Here is a 12,026-nt window from a genome sequence, read left to right on the forward strand (position 1 = left end):
AATCATCGAACTCTTTGATCCCTAGAGCTTTAGTAAAGGGATTGGCTAAGTTTTCCTTTCTATCGATCTTCTGAAGCTCGATGTCACCTCTATTCATGATCTCTTGCATCAGGTGATAGTAGTGCAGAATATATTACAGCATCTGATGCCGCAATATATTCTGCTTCGCATATAAAATTGATCATAATATGTTGCTTGACACTCTTCCAGCAAATAGCTCTTCCATTCAGAGTAAATACGTAGCCCGACATGCTTCTGCTGTCATCACAATCTGATTGAAAACTGAAATCAGTATATCTCATAAGTTTCAGGTCAGTGTCTCTATAGATAAACCATTGATCTTTAGTATTTCTCAAATACTTAAGAATTACTTTCACAATCTTTCAATGCTTCTCACCCAGATCAGAAAATCATAGTTATCTGGTTGATGTGGTACTCTATCAGATCTCCTTAATGGCACTTCTACTGATTCTGAATTTGATTTTTCAATCAAATCTAATTCTGTGTGTGTCGATTCTTTTACCTCATAAATTTTATCAAGTTCAATTTTACAGGCATTAGCTCCTTTATCAAAGAACTCTTTTTCCAAAAAGACTGTCCGGCTGCTGACAGACACCTTTTGTTCTACAGCAAGGTAGAAGTAATACATTTTAGTTTCTTTTGGATACCCTATGAACCAGCATCTATCAAACTTCGATCTAAGCTTATCTGTCTTTAAATGCTTGACATAAGCTGGACACTCCCAGACCCTAAGGTGTGAGAGCACCGACTTACATCCAATCTATATCTCATATGGAGTTTTATCAACAGACTTGCTGGGTACCTTATTCAAAATATAGCAGGCAGTTTCTAGAGAATATCTCCAAAAAGAGATTGACAGACTTGCAAAGCCCATCATAGATATGTCAGAAACTCACTGGTAAGGTATTCATCTTCTTGATCTGACCGAAGGGTCTTAATACTCTTTTCAGTTTATTTCTCTACTTCAGTATAGAATCGTTTGAACATTTCAAGTGATTTTGACTTATGCTTCATAAGATAGACATACCCATACCTCGATAGATCGTCTGTAAACGTAATGAAGTAGTAGTATCCTCTTCTGACACTTATGTTCATAGGCCCATATACATCAATATGTATTAGACCTAGGACATCGTTAGCTCTTTCACTTTTTTTCTTAAAAGATGACTTAGTCATCTTACCAAATAGACAGGATTCGTAGGTAGACAATGATTCACAATTATCTATCTGAAGGACATGTTCTTTGATCAACCTGTTAATCCTACTCTTGTTCACATGATCAAGTCTACAATATTAAAGGTAGGATTCACTGACATTATCTAATTTAGGACATTTACTGATTGTGTACATTACACTAACAGGTCGTGATATTATGTATATGTCATGTTTCAATTATCCATGCATAATTGCAGTATCATTCATAATGATATCACAAAAATTATTCTTTACTATAAACTTGCAATCAAGTTTGGCCAAAAGACCTACAGAGATGGCATTCATAAAAAAAGAGAAACAATAATGACAATCATTTAACATGATACTACTAGACTCGAAGACAAACTGCAAAGTTTTTAAGGCCAAAACTGGAACAAAACTTCCATCTCCAACGTTAAGGAATCACTCGTCCTCTCAAAACTTCCTACTTACCTGTAGTCCCTGTAATGAATTGCATATATTAATAGGACTTCTGATATCCAATACCCAGGTAGTAGTATCACAAATAGAAAAATTTTAAGGAGTTATCGTATAAGTATCTTACGAAACAACTACTTGCTTCTTTTTCTTGTTTCTAGGCTTGTTTGGGTCAAAAGTGGTTATATAAGTAGGATAATTTTTTTTTCAATAATCCAGCTTCTTACAAAAGAAGTACTCTGCCTGGTTCTTGTCAACTTTTGATAGTTTGCTTTGCTTAGGATCAGCGGCATGAAATTTCTGCACTTTTTCCTTCTTTTCTCTCCTAGAGGATTGACATCCTGTAGATGAACCTCCCACTAAATTCACTGGCTCCTTTTAGAGCTGATGATCCTTCTCAAAAATCTATAGTAACCCTAGCAAACCATGATAGTTCATCGTAGGCTTTGTCATTCTATAATGATTGAGAAAGGGTAGTAGGATTTCGATAGCGAATTGAGGATAGTATCCTTGCCTAACCGTTCATACAACGAAAAGTCAAATTTGCCAAGACGTTCAATCTGCTCAATCATGTACAATATATGATCGGTGACTGAAGTCTCCTCTCGCATATGGGCATTAAATACTGTGCAAGAGGTTTTATATCTCTTCGCATTCTTAGACGTGCCGAAGGACTCATTCAACGTTTGAATGATCTTCTCTAGCTGCGCATTCTCGAACTTATGGTTAAGTTTGTCATTCATAGTTGCCCTCATCATGCAACGCACAGTCGTGCGGTCATTGAGCCACTTCATGTAAGTATCTCTCGCGGCACGAGGAGCATTGACTGCAGATTCTTCAGGTGCCTCATCCGTTAGGACACATAAAATTCCTTTGTGCTCTAAAATGATCTTCAACTTTCAATTTCAGCTATCGAAGTTTGGTTTGGTGCGCTTGTCACTGTCCAACAGCATACAAAGGAATAGTGTGTTAGCCATAACTAAAAGAAAAAATATTAGCCTATTAGTATATGAATTATTTTTAATCCTGAAGATATGAACTTTAGTCTAAAGGTCCTCCTACTATTTTCATGAATTGGTAGCCTCTATCTCCAACTCGAAAATTATACTAATTCTTTAGTGGATATTAGAATCCACACGGACTGCATTCGGGCTCGAGTGTAGCTTGGCCAACTTAGTGCATCTATGGGTAGGTTCATAATCAATTGTTTCTCCAAACAATTTCTAACAATTAAGTTTTGCTCCAGGCATCCCTTCAGCAGACAGTGGCACCTCCACTGAAAATTTTAGTTAGATCCAACCATTAACATGACACACCAAGTGCATCTAACAAACGGATGTCTAGATCTGAGTGTGGCTTGACCAACTTGAGCATTGATCTGAAGGTACATCATGATGGTCATATGATAAATGACAATTCCAATACGTAATAGACATTAAGCGTGGGGCGTCTCCAATGCCTATTTGAAATATTAGACTCATTATCACATACCTTAATAGGAGGCTATGACCAAATTATCTCATAACTTTATCATTTTATGGACCTAATAATTGAGAGGATTTGATTTCATTGATCTGAGAATAAGAGAAGAAGTCGATCTGCAAGCTACAAATCCTCCCACTGACTTCACCAAGTTATATAGAGGATTAAACACAAGCTAATTTAAAGATACCTAAATCAGTCACACTGATTCACCTTAATAGTATGGGTCTACATAAATTGACAAGTGACCTAATCAAAATATAATCTAACATGTTGGCCAGATAAGTGAGATCAGTGGGAGAGATGTACCCTTAACTTACCGTAGACGCATCTATGTAAATAGCTCCCAATTAAAAACCACTTGATCGAATCTGCCAAATTTACCTAAGGCACCAACTGGTTAATTAGTTTTGATTTGATCCACTAGAAGATTCAGGCTCAACCATGGAGCCATGATCATGGTCCATTTATTAGGGTCAAATACATGGACTTGATCAAACTTCAACTATTGAGATTGATTAAGAAAAATTCTGATCTAATCTAATTCAACAGTTGATTAGATTTAATCAATTTCTCTACTTAGTCTATATATATTTCTAACCCTAGATCTAACCCATTAGAAGGACCTAATTCAAGCTAACCCTTTGTCCATCATTTTATATGGTGTCTTAATAATCTTCAATTCTCAAATTTATATCATTCAAAGCTTAATTCAAAATTAAGTGTGTGAAACGTGTATTTCAATCTGTAAAACTATTCTACAAGATTTCAAATGAAGCATACCATATATTTTAATTCATGAAAATAAATTTTCATAGTATATTTAATAATTAAACATGCATAGGTATGATCTAAACTTCATACAACATCTCATGTATCATGACAACTTTTAGATCAATATCAATTATATCTTATGTAACATGCAATTCAGATCTAAAATAATTTTATATCTGAATTTTATCCTATTATAATGAATCATAAATCACTTTAGATCTAATCTAAACATATTTATGATCAAAATAATACATAAAAATCTGTTTGCTTTTTTTCTTCATGAAATTGGATCACAATGACACCCCTACACGTCATAAGAGAATCCATCGAATAGGCAAAAGAGAGATTAATCTCTTTGATCTCTTATGATCAGATGATCTGGTGATCTCATCAATCCGAGTACTAGGCTACTAAGATCTAAAATCTAATTTCATATGTAATTACATCAATATATACTTATTGATAAAACTATTTTATGTCATGAATATATCTTTGATTTTATCAATTATATTTTTCATCTAATCTAATTAGATTTGATGCATCATATACATCATATCAGATTTGAAATATATCTTATACTAATTATAAAATATTAATTTCAAATTTGATATCATATAAAAAATTAATTAGATACAAACATGAATGCATACGAATAAATTTTAGTAAAATCTATTTTCGTGCAGTGCTGAATTCTGATAGGATTTAAATCAAATATCTATCGAAACAGATCTAATTTAGATATAAAATAAACTCCACTTCATAATAAAAATAATAATATTAAAATTTTATTAAAATAAATTTAAAATAAATTTTAATTCATGTTATTATTTCATCAAAAATTCAGCAACAACAGAATTCTGTTATAACAAACTTATAATAACCTCAATCAATTATTGATTAGGCTCATCTAATCCAATCAAAATTAGATTAAAAATTTTATATAAATAGATTTAAATAAGATTTAATATTTTATAAAAAATTTAATTATATCTTATATAATTAATCCTAAAAAACTCAGTTATACATGTATATATTTCAGACCTGCTTTGATACTAATTGAAGAGAATAAAAACTATTTCTCTTCGGAAGGCCTAAATTGCATCTTAATTTTTTTTTATTAATCTACATGAATAAGGATCAAGTCTTTGCTTGATTAGCAGTAGAATCAGAGATCAAATCTTAAATAATCTGAATTAAACCTTCACGGAGACCTGGATGTGCAGACCCTCTACTTCGCATGCACATTAGACGTCGTAGAAAAGCAGGATGAACTTTGATCCAATCACCTTCACAATCTAATCAAATGAGAGAGGAGATGTGCTGGTGTGACATCTCACACCAGCAGGTGGGATGCCCAAGGAGGGCCATGCCCAAGGGAAGAGGAGCGGCACCAAAAGGGGAGAGGCTAAGGAGAAGAAGAAGGGCTTCTCTCTTCTCACGCCTCTCTCTCTCTTTTCTCTCAATCTGATTTTTTTTTACTATTTGCTATACATCCATAGGTAAAGACCCTCTCTATTTATAAATAAATCTCATGACCCAATAAGTATAGGAGTTCTAACTCAAATCTGATTTGAATCAGTCCAATACTCATGAAAGAAGAATTCCTACATGAGATAGAATTACCATCATATAAGACAACCAAATTATATCCAATCCCTCACCCACATGGGACACCCCAAACCAGCACCATTTCAAGTATTGGTCGGCCCATATGAGAGGAGAATCTCAGTGTAAGAAAGATTTCTCATATCTCATCCAAAACGGATCCAATTCGAATCCAATTCGAAGTTGGTTCGAAATAATTTTGAAAGGCTGTCAATCTAAATTTTTTAGAATTTTTATACCAAATCTAACTTAAATTTTGATCTCAATTAAGTCTAATTAATTTAGATCTAATCTTAAATTAATTAGCATTTAAATTCAATCTTCATATGCTCCATGGATCATGGATCAGAAACTATTCATCTCTGGGATCGAACCTGAACCTCGTGTGTAGTGCTAGCTAGACATAGTGAACTCTTGAATCTCATTTGACCCGTAACTTAATTCTCAATCAAGTTAGCTTATATGTTCAATCAAGTCAAGTACTTTCAAATTAGATATATAAACATAGGTCAATTTCTTCCTACTTTGTCTGACTTATGTGCATGACTCCATAGGTTCAAACACTAAGTCGGTAGCACAGGAACCAATTTTTATACTAATCGAGATATCATCTAGCAATGATTTTCGACGTCTAGATAGATCAAATTATCATAAAAAAATATTTCAGAACCATACACATGGTTACCGCATAATTCATCCTTTTGACCCTGGATGCTCTAGGATGGTCTCATTACTTCTGGATGCTTATATTTTTTTTTCAATATCTCATGGATTATCCTAGCTAAGGCTTTGCTAAATTAAAATACAGTGATACATCAACTCCAATAATCTAGAGGGGTCAATCTCATCTTGATCCACATACAGACTTTATAAGTACTTGACTGTACCCAGTAGCCTTCCATCACTACATTAGAAATTCAGATAGTCTGGCACCAAAGCGCAGTGAGTTACTTGCAAGTTACTATGGTGTTTTCAGATCTGAAGGACACTTATACCCATGTGTTTCATGAGCAACTCTTGACAGCAGAACGCTCAGCAGATGAGTCACTTGTTCAGTGACGATGTACTCCTATATCTCACCTATCTGTCATACCAGTATCACCATACTCTTTGGTTAAGAGGACAACCAACTCATATGGCATACAACGACCTCCACTCGATAAACGTCATCATTCTGTAATGACGTTTGAGAACTATACGATAAATCCTCTCTTTATTGTACACTAACATAGTTCTAAGGATTTCATCACGGCACAAGAGTTCAAGGAAGATGTTACTTTATGATAAAAAATATCAGAATAACTATTATTCATTAATCAATAATTCATATATAAAGAGGAACTTAATCATCACACGATTATTTTTAGGATACAATTTTCAACAAGTATGACATCTTATGATTATATTATGATATTCTACAGCCAAATTATGACTTTCTACACACAGAAAGTCATAATTTTTTCAGAAGTCATAAAGAGAGAAGGATATTTTTATCATTAAAAATTTATGAAATTTTAGATAATAAAAATGTCTCTCCTTTTCTTGTGACATCCTATGGCCAAATTATGAATAGAAAGTCATAATTTGATTGCAGGATGTCACAATATTGCCACAGAATGTCATAATTTTTTTAGAAGAGGAGGGATAATTTCAAATGAAAAAGTAAAACTATAGATATTAAATACACATTGGAAAGTAATGGCTAGATGTCCCAATCAGATAAAGCGGTGTATTTTTTCTACACCACATGTGGTGTACAAAGAATTACTCTTTCTTCCTATAGGTTTTATGCTAGAAGGTATTTAGTTGATATGGGCCATGTTTAATGGATCGCCCAACCAACAAGAAATTCAGCATGATCTTGTTGTTGGACTAGTCAAACATGCCCTAAATATTTTGAATTACTAAATTTTAAATTTAATGATTGAGCCAGTTCTACATTTTTTTTCGCTCATCTCCATAGGAATTATTCTCGAAGGAGTAATTCTTTGTACATTGCCCCCGATGTAGAAATTTTGACGTGGAGCGCACCGTATCATTTGGTTAGTCCACGTAGCACCTATGTGGCATGATGTGATGGCTCCTACTTTTTCATAGACTGTAGCGTAATGCTCTATAGCATCATTAATTCTAGTCTTTTTCAAAATAATAAAAAGTCGCTTTTGCCCCCATTGCTTGGCAAAGAAAAAGATGCCTGCTGAGAGAGAGGGAGAGAAAAGCCAGTTGAAATTTTTTCATCTTCCCTCCACTCCATTTTTCCTTCACTCCAGTGTTTAGCATTTTTTTAAAATTTTTTTTCTTCATCTTCTCTCCCAAAATACCTCTTTATCTTCCCTCCACTCCAGCGATCAATATTTTTTTCGTTTTCTTCGTTCGAACAATCAAAGCAACTCGACCAGACCATCTGCAGGGTTGGCCTTATTCTTTAGATGGAGACCCCTCTCGAGAGAGATTCCACAGTGAGTATTTTGTTATTTTTCAGAAGGTATACTATTTATTGAGGGAGCATTTTTAGATAAGTATTTTTATTCAGTAATAGCTTCTTTTGAGCATCTTAAATTATAATATGGCATTATAGGTTAATATATTCTAAAATTATAAATGTCCATGTAATATTTTGAAATTTATGCCTAAAGAGGGATGTCATAATAATTTTTTTATAAAATTTATGACATCAATTCACCAAATGTCTTCGATTTTTTGTTTAGAGGGGTTAATGCCTTCAGTTTTTTTTTTAGTATCGGGTGTCATAATTTTATGAAGGGGTGTCATATTTCTGTTTTTGCATATATTTATCATATTTTTTTCTCCATAATGTACTATGATATTCTAAAAATTCTAATTCAGACCATGGATGATAGAAAGTATTGGTAGGAGGGGTTAATGCCTTCGATTTTTTATTTAGTATTGAGATATCATAATTTTTAAGAAGAGGTGTCATAATTCTATTTTTGCATATGTTCATCATCTTTCTTTCTCTGTGGAATATTATGACATTCTAGGAGTCATAATTCAAATCACGGATGATAGAAAGTACTGATAAGAGGGGTTAATGCCTTCAGTTTTTTATTTAGTGCTGGGTGTCATAATTTTTTTTGAAGGACTGTCATAATTTTTGTGAAGATATGTCATATTTCTGTTTTCACATATATTCATCATATTTTTTTCTCCATGGTATAAATTTAGGTTTTAGATAATCGAAAGTATTGGTAGAAGGAGTTAATGCCTTTGATTTTTTGTTTAGTACCAGGGTATTATAATTTTTATGATGGAGTATCATATTTTTTAAGAAGTGTTATAATTCTATTTTCACATATATTCATCATCTTTTTTTCTCTGTAATATATTATGATATTCTGAGAGTCATAATTCAGACCACGGATGACAGAAAGTATGGTGATTTATTATAACAGTAAGATAATTTTTTTTTATGTAATATGACATTCTTTTTTTTTTTCATGTTGTAGTTGGTTTTTTAATTATTCCACAGCTTGTGAGTGTGAAGCCCTCACAACTCTTTAAGAATTCTTGTAAGTACAGTTTATATTTAGAATATTTGAAAGATGGATTTTTCAAATCCGTATTATGATATCCTAGAAATTATATTTTAGCCAACGGATGATGAGAAGTCTGGATAGGAGAATGAAAACCTTCAATTTTTCTTTGTGTGCTGGAGTGGCATAAATTTCTAAAGGGGTGTCATAATTTTGTGAAATGGTGTCATAAGTTCAAGTCTCATATTTTCAAAATTTTTTTGACTCTTGACCATATTATTACTCTTTGGATATCTATTTATGACAATAGATAGTTGAATATTTATGATACGGAAGTTCAAAACTTTCATTTTTTCATTTTGTGCCAAGGTATTCATATTTCTCATATTTTTAGCTCAAGTTGTCTCGGAGCAGTATTATTACACTCTGGGTGTTATATTTTAGCCAATGGATAGTGAAAAAGTCATGGTATGGAGGATCAAAACTTATAGTTTTTTATTTTTTTCTGAGATGTCATAATTTTCTAAAAGGATATCATAAATTTTGTGAAAGGATATCATAAGTCCAATTCTTATATTTTCAGATCAAGTTGTTACCGTACAGTATTAAGACATTGATTCAAAGCCCGTTTGAAAGTGATAGCTTATAGGAATGTTGAAAGATCAATGCATAAGTCTCCAAATTAGAGCATGGACTCAACAGGAAGCAGTGATTGTGTAGGGCAATGTAAGTGTGGTCTCTTAACTAAAATATGGACCTCATAGAGTGATGATAATCCTGGAAGAAGATTCAGAGATTGTCGAAACTGTCAGATAAATTTGATCAATGTTGTAGCTATAGTGTCAGTTGTTTGAGTGTAATCTCTATGTATAACTGTTCATCTTTGTAGAATAAGTTCTATTACAGTTATTTACATGGATCGATCCAAAAATCAAAGGTCGAGTCAAAGTAGCTTTTGAAAAGAGAGATGAAGTAAGAGATTTGAAAGCTGAGGTAGAAAGATTATCTGAAATCATTGGAAGATATAGAAGAGAAAGTTCAGATTTGAAAGAACATATGTCAGAGTTGAAAGGAGAGACAATCGGCTTGTTAGAAGAGGCAGATATCTTAAAAAGGGAGGCTTTTGACATCAAAAATAAAGTAACAAAGGTGAAAACTGAATGTGCTAGGTTGAAGAGGGAGTTTGCAAAATGTGTCGCAAGGGAGAAATTTTATTTGATTGCAATGATAGTTTCATGGGCAATCTAACAGTTGTGTTTTTTTTTTTTGACTGAAGGAAGAAAAGATATAATTTTGGAAGTCATGTATGTAGTGAATATTTTGTAATCAATTTTATAATCAATGATATTACTTTCCTAATTAGCTTTAAAATCTACATTATGTTTAATTTAAGGATGTTATCATTGTTATCAGTGTTCAGATGTTATCAGATATTATCAGTGTTATCAATGTTTAATTTAAGGATATTATTAGTATTATCAATGTTCTGATGTTATCAGATTTTATCAGTGTTTAATTTAAGGTTGTTATTAGTTGTATCAGCTGAACTTGAGACTTAAATTTGTATAATAAAGCTAAACATTGCCTATGAAACTTTTGCTGAACATACTGAACAGCAAATGATACTCTTACTGAACATGCTGAATATTGCTGAATATGTTTTGCTGAAGCTCTGAAACATGGGATGATAGGAGCTCTAATATTGTGCTGAAGGAGCTCTAATGTTGCTCTAAAATATGGATTGAACTGATATATCAACCTATAACATGTGGTAAAATTATGATATGTTGCTTTAACATGTGATTTTAGGAATTAAGTTATGGCATCCTAGATTAATAGAAGAAAAAAGATGATGCATATATATAGAAACAGAATTATGACATCCATTCTTAGAAATTATGACACCTCTTCACAAAAATTATGACACCCCTATAGAAAATGCTAAACTGAAATTATTAACCCCTCCTTCTAGGTCTTTCTATAATCCTTTACTTATATTATGACTCTCAGGATATCATAATACAACATGGAGGAAAAAAGATAATAAATATATGCGGAAATAGTATTATGATATCCTTTTATAAAAATTATAACACATCTTCATAAAAATTATGATATCCCTAAATAAAATGTTAAACTGAAGTTATTAATCTCTCCTTCTAGGTTTTTCTTTTATCTTTTGTCTATATTATGATTCCTAGGATGTCATAATATGACATGGAGAAAAAAAGATAATGAATATATGAAGAAACATTATTATAACACTCCTTCTTAAAAACTATGATACCCTTTCATAAAAATTATGACATCTCTATAGAAAATGCTAAACTAGAAGTTATTAACCCCTCTTTTCAGATCTTCTTATTATCCATTCAAAAATTTATAACATTATAATATCCCTGTATAATATTATGACATCCATTCAAAAATTTATAACATCCAGAACATAACATCTTATATTCAAAAAACTATACGAATTAAAATAAATAAAATTACAACATTTTAGTTTGAAAAAATGACACATAATTACTTTTTTTCATTAATGTTAAAGGAGTAATATTCATTGAATTACAAATTTTTGATCCAATTACAAAAGTCAAAGAACTGAAAAGAAAATGTCATAACAAATATTTAATTTTTTCATTCTAATTTTTAAAAACTTCTTTTATCTTCTGATTGAGATCATCTTTCAAGATTCTTGCTCCAAACTATCGCTGGTATTGACCGATATTATTTTGTGTGAAGTCCCAATGGTCTGGCTTATCTTTGTAAGCAAAAAAATTCATCTTCCAAACAAAATACAAATTTGAAATATAACTCCTAGGATATCATAATACGAATTTGAAAAACCCATCTTCCAAACATTCTGAATATAAATTGCCGATTTGTAACAATTCTTAAAGAGTTATGAGGGCTTCACACTTACAAGTATAGAATAATTGAAAAATCAATTGCAATATAAAAAAAAAATATCATATTACATAAAAAAATTTCTATTTTACTGTTATAATAAATCAT

This window comes from Elaeis guineensis, chromosome 4 (genome assembly GCF_000442705.2).
Source record: "Elaeis guineensis isolate ETL-2024a chromosome 4, EG11, whole genome shotgun sequence".
Lineage (NCBI taxonomy): Eukaryota > Viridiplantae > Streptophyta > Magnoliopsida > Arecales > Arecaceae > Elaeis > Elaeis guineensis.